The sequence below is a fragment of the Lactuca sativa genome, chromosome 4 (genome assembly GCF_002870075.4).
Source record: "Lactuca sativa cultivar Salinas chromosome 4, Lsat_Salinas_v11, whole genome shotgun sequence".
Classification (NCBI taxonomy): Eukaryota; Viridiplantae; Streptophyta; class Magnoliopsida; order Asterales; family Asteraceae; genus Lactuca; species Lactuca sativa.
Window position 1 is genome coordinate 402,109,955 of NC_056626.2, and position 5,416 is coordinate 402,115,370.

General features: G+C 28.9%; 1 long non-coding RNA gene across 2 annotated transcripts; it reads left to right on the top strand.

Annotated features, from left to right (window-relative positions):
- Positions 1-1,051: 1,051 nt before the first annotated feature.
- LOC128133348 (uncharacterized) lies at positions 1,052-3,669 on the top strand. 2 transcript variants are annotated; one of them, XR_008231996.1, is made up of 5 exons: positions 1,052-1,293; positions 1,380-1,585; positions 1,694-2,652; positions 2,747-3,107; positions 3,484-3,669. It is a non-coding gene; the product is annotated as an uncharacterized LOC128133348 (long non-coding RNA). The 2 variants fall into 2 exon arrangements; XR_008231995.1 differs by having other exon boundaries at positions 1,694-3,107.
- The last annotated feature ends 1,747 nt before the right edge of the window (positions 3,670-5,416 follow it).

A 5,416-nucleotide genomic window follows, 5' to 3' on the forward strand; every position in this document is an offset into this window, starting at 1 on the left:
AAAACACACAGATTAAGAAAAACATTAATTACCACTAACTTTATATAATAAAATGGCAGTTTTGTCCTTACTTTGCATTTAATGTTCCATTAAATGCTTATTTGGTTAAGTAATAATGAGGGGTATTTTGGTAAAAATGTTATTTATTTTTAGAAGTGGACTATAATTTTGGGACAAACCAGAAATGAAAGATGAACTATAATTTTGGGACGGGGGGAGTATATATATATATATATATATATATATATATATATATATATATATATATATATATATATCATTTGAGACCATTTTAATTTTGTGAGACCGTGAGACGCAAACTAAAAATAATTTTAAAATGCGAAATAAAAGAAAAAATCCAAAAAAAATTTTTAATTATAATTTTCGTTATTTTATTTATCTAAAAAAAATAAAACTAAATAAATACCAAATAAATAAAAATTATCGTTTTTTTTTTTGAAAATATGTGAAATAATCTAATAGAATATTACACTGTAACTTTTCGAATGTTAGAAATATTTTAGTATTCTACTACATATGTAAGATATGTAAAATATTCTAATATTAACCAAGAATATATAGAAAAACGATAATTTTATTTTTTTGTAAAATGTAAATGATGAAAATAATATTAAATTTTTTTTGAAAATTTTCAATTATTTTGCATTTAAAAAATATTTTTTTATTTACAAAATGAGTAGGTAAGATTGTATCTCACGGTCTCACAAAATTAGGTCGCCTCACATTAACTATATATATATATATATATATATATATATATATATATATATATATATATATATATATATATATATATATATATATATATATATATATATATATTACCTTATAAAGGCATCTTTTGTCAAACGCTGAATTTTAAGTCGTCCAAACAATTATTCAGCATGTACAAACCTTTTATGCATCATAGGAAATGTTAAACTTATCAGGTCAAGTGAAAAAGTCAAAGATAAGAATTAGAGTATTCAGTTATACTTCACCGATTCAAACTTGAACTTGAGGATTGTTCTAACTACCCAATTTTGGCACCTCATCTCTTTAAAATAAGGAACAAACATCACCGTCCCTGCTAAACACCTCCGCTTTTCTCTTCTCTCGCATCTCTCCTTTAGAAACTCTAATATTAAACATCACAACCCACCAAGAGTAACCTTTGTCGTTACCTAACCTTCACTATCATCAAACAAGCCACCTTCATCACCATCTTCATCTCACCACCGGTCACCACCGCCATCTTTCCTCAATAGCCAATGACATCTAGCATATGCTCCTGTACTCTCATCATTTCACCTTGATTTCTATTTTTGAAGTTTTAATCTCATGTACCATTTTTGACCTAGATTTCTATGGTATTTTAGGTATAATTGGTCGAAACCTCACCACCATCAAATCATTCAGCCTTTGTTCTCACTAAAGAAAAAAGAAGGGACTCTTCATTTGTTTTTTTAATTTAACAACGATACATATTTCATCGCTGCAGACTTGCGGCTATAGGTCGGACTCCGTCTGGGCTTTATTTAGGGTTGGAATGACATCTCTTTGATTTGATTCGGGCAAGGAACAGGTAACCCACATTTACTGTTGCCTCCTTTCTAAAAAAAATGTCACACTCTCCTTTCTATCACAAGAAAACCCTAACAGATCACCACTATGTATTTATTTGTATATATAGGCCCTAAGTCTCGGCCCTCTCCCTATATTCGTCTATATCTAGGCAAAAAGGGAATTGAATCATGGACACTACTCCTCAATCGATCTCAGTTGCAGCTGGAATATTCATCAGGAAGCATTTTCACATGATTCTGTTGTTAATCATGTTCCTCTTGATTCCCATTTTCTTTTTATATCTTATTTGCATTTGTATTGAGATTGTTCTTGAGCTCATTCGTGGTTAAATTACAGATTTTGAGCTCTCCAAGAGAGATCCACCATCACGTGTCTGCCCTGTTGATTTAGGTCCATGGTTCACCCTGCTGATTCTTATGTGTTGATTCACATATGCGAAAAGAATGTTACATATGTGTAGAAGAATGACTAGCTGTCTCCCACTACACATCACCAAAAACTTTCATAATGAAGAAAATGCTAAAGGAACAAAGAAACGTGATTCTATGGACAGATAATGTGAAATACAAAATTATAACTTTTTTTTTTCAGGTTCCAGGTACCTTTGTTTTCCGTCTATTTATTCATTGCCAGCTTATATAATTAATCATACAGGGGCATATTTCATCAGGTCTTAAAATTTTATTGTTTTTGATGATACATGGGCATACATGTTTATAAAAATCATATTTTTACTTTCAAAAGGTTAAAATAAGTGAATTTGGGAAGTTAAGATGAAGCTCAGCAAGATATGGATAAGAAATATCACAATTTGGAACATATAAAGGTATAAGTATTTCTTTCTGTTATCATGTTGTTCAGAATTTGGATTTTATTCAAACTATTATTTATGTTTGGTTGAACTTTTTATTAAAGTATAGCTTAAGTTTTTTTTTTTTTTTTTTTTATTTTATTTTATTTTTTTATTTTTTTATTTTTATAGATGGTTAGTTTCTATTTATCATTAGTGTTATCACACAACCCTTCTTATGTAGGATTCATTGGGATCAATTGCTCACGCTTAAGGTAACAGTCTTGATCTAATTCTCTTTGAATTCAATTTAAGTGTAATTTGATCAGTTTCTACAATTTGTTCAATGTGTTGGCTTCCAATTTTCAGGTGCATCTATTTAGTTCTTTCCAGGTAAATCTATGGGTTGGTTTAGCTCCAGGGTATATGTATGGTGTTTGTTCCAAGGTATGTGTTGTTTTATTTGAACCTGTAAAAACAACACAGTCTTGCAATGGGAAGCCTTGGTGAAAGGACCTGTGAAATTTGACTGATTTTGGGACTTAGTGTCTAGGGTGGTTGATGACGAGCTAGAAATGGTTGTGATCGAAAATACTGAAGAAGCTAGAGTGCTCCCTATGGATACCCTAGACCATAAAATGTAGCCATCATCTTTCACTCTCACCCTCCCCATCTTACTACACCACTCACCATGGCTTTCACCACCACCACCACAACATAAAACATCCTGGTAATTTTCATTTTTTTTTTTCAAAATGTTGTTTTAGGGTTTAGGGTTTAAGGTTTAGGGTTAGATAATCCATTTAAGATACCTAAGGTTGATTTGATAGACACTATACTTAGTAAATATTCTCCAAGTAACCGACATTGCAGGTTACAATAGGGACATCAAAGCATGTTGGGATTTGATAACAATGTGGTGTGCTCTTAGTATTTTCTTTGTGTTTAATATTCTTTTTGTTCATTTAATACATATTTCTTATTTTAGTTGAACCATTGCACTTTAAGTTTTTGATTTCTAAAACCACATAGCTTATGAATATGCAAAATTCTCAATAGTTTTGTGCTCATTATGTAATACCTCCTAATACATTTCCAATTGTCAGGTGCTTCCCATATAAATTGTGTTGAGACTCTTTGTTTAAGGGCAACAAGTATCATTGTATGTTGAAAAGATCAAGGAAAGTATTTTGTTTAGTCTGGTTTGCATATTGGAGTTCAAGTTGTAATTTCATAGTATATTGTTATATTTACTGTTTTGTATTTGATTTTACCACTAATTTTAGAACAAGAGTTTGTTCCATATCAATTGAATGCTTATTCCATAGTTTTTCTGCATATTTGATTGCCAAATTCTTTAATGATATTTTTAAATGTTAGTCAAGCAAATTAGCCTTTATGTTTCATTTTTATAATTTGTCAAAGATAGGTTTAGTAATGTTATGTCAATAAACTATACAGATTTTAGTCAATGTTAATCGTGTAAAAGAAAGACTCACTTTTCACTAACGGTTCACATTTTATGGTGTTTTAATAAGGTCAAAGGAGTATTTGCTAACCAAACGGTCTTTTGTGTTTACAATGACGAATTAACAAACAACCAAACTTTTTTACTATGATGATTTAGCTAAAAAATTATTTTGTAATTAAATGGAGTAAGACTTATCTTTTTCTATATTTAGTGAAGAGTGATTCGACTAATATGTAGGTTTGTATTCAATTGTATATGTTTTTTAATTATTCAAATATAAATTAGTATGTGGTATATCTTAACCAATCCATATAAGCATTAATATAATTAAAAATAAATTAAATATATTTTTAATATATATATATATATATATATATATATATATATATATATATATATATATATATATATATATATATATATATATACACATATATAAAATTAAAGACATCACTTAAAACTAACGAAATGAAATGTTAAAAAAAACCAGTTCAAACCGGTGGGATCGGGAACCATTGACGAGAGGGCTTCAACAATAACCAATTTTATGCCAAAGTCCAAATTAGATTGAAATGGACGGTTTCCTTAAAAACATAATTGGACCGATATGATGGAACCGTTAAAAAACCCTTTGAGTCGATTTATTGGACTTTAATAGTTGGATTTTATTTAGCCTTTTAAAAAATACTGCCCATTTTTCAAAGCAAATGGAACAACTGGATTGACTAAATTAAGAGGTGTAAACAACTTGTAGATCAACACACACCATTACCAAACATAAGAAAATTCTTGGTTTAATGTATTTATATCTATTATCTATTTACTTTATTAAACATTTACCACTTTAAGGACAAAAAACACCAAAATAAATCTATTATATGAATTTGTGAAAAAAAAAAACTAACCGCAATTATTCACACCCGTCGTCGCTTAGCGCGGGTAAACGGCTAGTGTATATATATATATATATATATATATATATATATATATATATATATATATATATATATATATATATATATATATATATATATATATATATATATATATATATATATATGGTTTTTGATATTAATATGAATCCCTAAAATTTGGTCATTTCAATAATGTAATATTTGAGTCTTAGTGTAAGATAAAATCCTATCTACTTCGCTTAAATCGTTATTTTTGACAAAGCTAGGGTCTTATTATGGTTTCCTTCCTCGCCGATGAGGTTGAATAGACGGAATTGAGCATCTAAAATCTCTCATTGAACCGGGATTTTTGTTTGTTTGGAATGTTTTTCAAACAAAGGAAATGGGAGGATATCTGATTCTTTAGTCGCAGGATTTCAGGTTTTTAAATTGATGTGGAGTTCTTGTAAACTCTAATTACAAATTTTGCCATATAGCTCCAGGTAATATTATTTTCTGAAGTACTTTAATCGAATATTGAGATGAATTCAATGTTCATCCTATTTACTCCTAATCGATCGATGATGGAAGGAAGAGAAATGCTTCAAAGTTTTTTTTTTCATATCATTTTTGACTAAGAACTTTTTAGGTGTTTGATATGAGTTTAATTTTTTC